Source organism: Arvicola amphibius, chromosome 12 (genome assembly GCF_903992535.2).
Source record: "Arvicola amphibius chromosome 12, mArvAmp1.2, whole genome shotgun sequence".
In the NCBI taxonomy this organism is placed as follows: Eukaryota; Metazoa; Chordata; class Mammalia; order Rodentia; family Cricetidae; genus Arvicola; species Arvicola amphibius.
The window spans coordinates 29,059,404-29,064,685 of record NC_052058.2 but is presented as its reverse complement, the minus strand read 5'-3'; positions in this window follow the sequence as shown (position 1 = coordinate 29,064,685).

The window sequence follows — 5,282 nt, the reverse complement described above, 5'->3', positions numbered from 1 at the left end:
AATGATCAGAAAAGTAAAACAGCCACACTGGTCAGCCTTACAGACCAGGCAACAATGACACACACCTTTAATCCCAGTAGCCACACTAGTTGCCATAGAAATTGGGTGGTGCACACCCTTAATCCCAGAACTAGAGAGGTTTATGAAACGGGAGGAGACAGCTCTCAGTCTCGTTCTGAGGTTTCCTGGAGGCAGGATCACCATTTCAGACTGAGGTCAAGGTAAGAATCAGTGGCTGGCTGCTTTGTTTTTCTGGTCTTCAGGTTGAACCCCAATATCTGTCTCTGGGTTCTTATTCATCATGCTATGTTAACAGTCTCAATTCTCCAATAAAGAAATTAGACTAGCAGGTTGGATTATAAAGCAGACCCATCTTTTTGCTACTTCTAAGAAATACATCTCATTATCAAAGATAGGCACAGCCTTAGAATAAAAGGATGGAAAGGGTATTCCAAGTAAAAGGAACCACAGACAAGGATGTGTAGCATTCTAATATTCAACAAAATAGACTCCAAGACAAAACTAGTCAAAACAGACAAAGAGGATCACTTCCTGCTCATTAAAGAAACAATTCACCTAGAGGATATTACAATTCTAAATATATACATACCAAATAAAGATGTACCCAGTTTCATCTTCTTTCTTTAAAAAAGTCTATTTTTATTTTATTTGCATTGGTGTTTTGCCTGCCTTATGTCTGTGTGAGGGTGTCAGATCTTGGAGCTACAGACAGTTATTAGCTGCCATGTGGGTGCTGGGAACTGAACCCAGGTCCTCTGGGAGAGCAGTCAGTGCTCTTAAAAAAAAAGATTTATTTATTATGTATCCAGTGTTATGTCTTCATATATTCGTACATGCCAGATCTTATTATAGATGGCTGTGAGCCACCATGTGCTGTAGGAATTCCTACAGCCAGTAGTCTTTAAGTTATCCGCCCACTTGGGCATGGCCTCTTATACTATATATGCCGATGTAAAGTGAGCGTTCACCCTCTCTCCCAGCAGCGTGATTCAGTTCCTGTTCCCCGTTGGTGCAGAGGATTGTGATCTGTAAGTCTACCCCTAAATAAATAACCCTTTATTGTACTCAATTCTGAGCTAGTGTGGGATTTCTTTTTAGCGTCCTTCTTCAACCATGTGGTTGCTGGAAATTGAAATCAAGACCTCGGGAAGAGCTGCCAGTGCTCTTAACCTCTGAGCCATCTCTCCACCCACCACACCCGATTTCATAAAAGAAATACTGCTAGATCTAAAATCACAGATTAACCCCAACACAATGATATCGGGTGACTTCAACATACCACCCTCATCAATAGATAGACAGGTGATCTGGACAAAATCTAAACAAAGGAACATTGGAGTTAAACAAAATAGACCTAGTAAGCATCTACAGAACATTCACAGATCATAGCATCACAAACCAAATGGACCTAACAAACACCTACAGGATATATTCCACCCGTTAAAGCATACACACTCATCACAGTAGCTCTAGGAGCTTTCTGCAAAATTGGCCATATGTTAGGACACAAACCAACAAATATAAGAAGTTGAAATAACCTTGTGCTTTTGTGCTGGCTAGACTTATATCCCCTTGACACAAGCTAGAGTCCTTTGGAAAGAGGAACCTCAACTGAGGAAATTCCTCCACCAGGGCGTGCATTTTCTTGATTGATGGTTGATGTGGAAGTATCCAGTTATTGTGGGCAATGCCACACCTGGGCAGGTGGTCCTCAGACTGAGAAAGCTATGGGAAGAAGACATTAAGAAGCACTCCTCCATGGCCTCTGTGTCAGCTCCAACCTTCGGATTCCTGCCTTGAGTTCCTGCCCTGACTTCCCTGAATGATAGACTACAGGCTATAAAATAAGCCCTTCCTCTCCAAGTTGTTTCTGGTCACAGTGTCTTATCACAGCAAAAGATGCCCTTTAAAAAGGTAGAATTCTATCTGATCTTAATAGAACAAGCTGGATATCAGCAGCAATAGCGTATACACAAGTAATACATTATTAACGGATAATTGAATCAAGGAAGAAATCAAGAAGGAAATTTTAAAATTTATAGAATTAAATGGAGGGGTCTGGTGAGATGGCTCAGAGGTTACGAGCATTGCCTGCTCTTCCAAAGGTCCTGAGTTCAATTCCCGGCAACCACATAGTGGCTCACAACCATCTGTAATGAGGTCTGGTGCCCTTTTCTGGCCTGCAGACATACACACAGACAGAATATTGTATAATAAATAAATAAATAAATAAATATTTTAGAATTAAATGGAAACAAAACCACAACATAATGAAGTCTTTGGGATAATAATAATAATTTGGGATAATAATGAAGGTGGTCCTAAAAGGAAAGTTTGCAGCATAGTGTCTACATCAGAAAAATTGAGAGATGTCAAATTGGTAATTTAGTGATGCACCTGAACGCCTTGTAAAAACAAAAACAAACGACACCCAAAAACAATAAACAGGAAGAGAAAGCCAAAATTAGAGCTTAAATTAATAAAATAGAAATTAAAAAAAATACCAAGAATCAGTGAAATGAAGAGCTGGTTCTTTTAAAAGATTAACAAAATTGACAAGCATTTAACCAGATTAACCAAAATGAAAAGAGAGAAAACTCAGTAAAATTAAAGAAAAAGTGGTAGACATCAGGCTGGTGAGATGGCTGGAGAGATGGCTCAGAGGTTAAGAGCACTGGCTGCTCTTCCAGAGGTCCTGAGTTCAATTCCCAGCAACCACATGTGACTCACAACCATCTATAATGAGATCTGTATGCCCTCTTCTGGCCTGCAGCATACATGTAGGTAGAATACTGTATAAATAATAAATAAATTTCTTTAAAAAAAAGGTAGACATCACAACAGAAAAGGAAAATCAAAGAATCATAGGGATATACTATAAAATTTTATATTCTACTAAACTAGAAAATATCACAGAAATAGTTGAATTTCTAGATGTATATTGTCTACAAATGTTAAACCAAGATAAAGTAAATAATTTAAACAGACTCATAGCAACCAATGTGATAAAAGCAGTAATTAAAAATTTCCCAATTCAAAAATGTTGAGGACCAGATGAATTCAGCACAGAATTCTACCAGACCTTCAAAGAAGACCTAATACAAATAAGCCTCAAATTATTCTGTAAGAGAGAAAAGGAAGGATCTTTTTGTGAAGCCAGTATTACCCAGACAACAAAACCAGACAAAAACCCAACAAAAAAGGGAGGGGCAGAATGGAGGAGGGAGGGGCAGGATGAATGATTTATAGTCCAATCTCCTGGATAAATGTGAACACAAAAATTCTTTTTTTAAAGATTTATTTATTTATTATGTATATAACATTCCTTTCATGTATGCTTGCAGGCCAGAAGAGGACACCATATCTCATTACAGATGGTTGTGAGCCACCATGTGGTTGCTGGGAATTGAACTCAGGACCTCTGGAAGAGCAGTCAATGCTCTTAACCTCTGAGCCATCTCTCCAGCCCAACACAAAAAATTCTTAATAAAATACTCGCAAACTGAATCCAAAGTCACATTTAGAAGATTATCCAACATGACCAAGTTATCTTCAATCAAAAGATGCAGAGATGTTTCAACATATGTAAATCAATATTTGTAATTCACTACCTAAACAGATTCAAGGACAGAAACAACATAATCATCTCACTAGATGCAAAAAGACCTTTGACAAAATCCTTCATAATAAAAGTTCTGAAGAATCTAGGGATTCAGTGAACATATCTCAACACAATAAAGGCAATATGCAATAAGACCACTGCCAAAATCATAATAAATAGAGAAAAAGTCAAAGTATTTTTACTAAAATCAGGAACAAAGAAGGATGTCCATTATCTCCATGCCTGTTCAACAGTGTGCTTAAAGTCTTGACTGGAACAATTAGACTAGAGAAGGAGATAAAGGAGGTACAACAGGAAAGAAAGAAGTCAATGGAGCCTTCTGAGTAGATGATATAACTTTATACATAAAAGACTCTAAAGACAAGAAATCTCCAACAGCTGACAAACAACACTCAGCAGAGTAGCAGGATACCATAGTAATACACAAAAATCAGAAAGGAAAAAACATGCAGAAGAAAAAACCAGGGAAACAATATAAAAACTCATTGACAATAGCCTCAGATAAATCTTGGGCTAGATCTCATTGAGGACATGAAAGACTTATAAAATGAAGGAACTTTAAAAAGATACCAAAAGTTGGAGCTGGAGAGATAGCCCAGTGGTTGAGAGCACTGGCTGCCCTTCCAGAGGACCAGGGTTCAATTCCCAGCACCCACATGGCAGCTCACAACTGTTTGGAGTAATTCCAGTTCCAGTGGATCCCACACGCTCACACAGACATGCATGAAGGCAAAACACCAATGCACATAAAATAAAAGTAAGTTAAATTTATTATTTAAAAAAAAAAAAAGAAGAAACTTCCGGGGCTGGAGAGATGGCTCAGCGGTTAAGAGCATTGCCTGCTCTTCCAAAGGTCCTGAGTTCAATTCCCAGCAACCACATGGTGGCTCACAACCATCTGTAATGAGGTCTGGTGCCCTCTTCTGGCCTTCAGGCATACACGCAGAAAGAATATTGTATACATAATAAATAAATAAATAAAAAGAAGAAACTTCTGGGCTGTGGTGGCCACACTCCTTTAATCCCAGCACTTGGGAGGCAGAGGCAGGTAAGGTAGATCTCTGTTAGTTCAAAGCCAGGATAATCTACAAAGTGAGTTTCAGGACAGCCAGGGCTACACAGAGAAAACCTGTCTGTGGGGAGGGGGTGGGGCCCCACAAATGTACATATGTCAGTGGCTTAAACTGGATGTTTGTTGTTCCGGTTTAGAAAATATCAGACCCCACAACCCCCTCGGATGCTATGTGGTGGTGAGGGCAAGGGAAAAATACCCCAGCAACCCCTTGCCCCTACTACCTGTGAAGGTCGAGGGAGCAGACCCTCCCCATCGAAAGCAGCCCCTGCACCTGCCTGGGCAACACAGTAGAACCGGTGCAGGTTTAGGAGAGATACCCTTAGGGCATGAAAGTTAGAGAACTGGCTCTGCCCTTTGCTCATTCCTGCAAGAGTGAATTAGCCAGGGCAATGTAGGAGAGCTCACCCTGGTGGTGAGGACAAGGGAGAGCTGGCCGGCTGACCAACCAACCCTGCAACTACCCAGGTCCAGAACCAGGGTTATGAGTTGGTGCATCCCAACATTCACCCTACCAATGATCTGCTGGAGCACACGAAGGGGCCCGTTGGGTCCTGCAGACCCAAA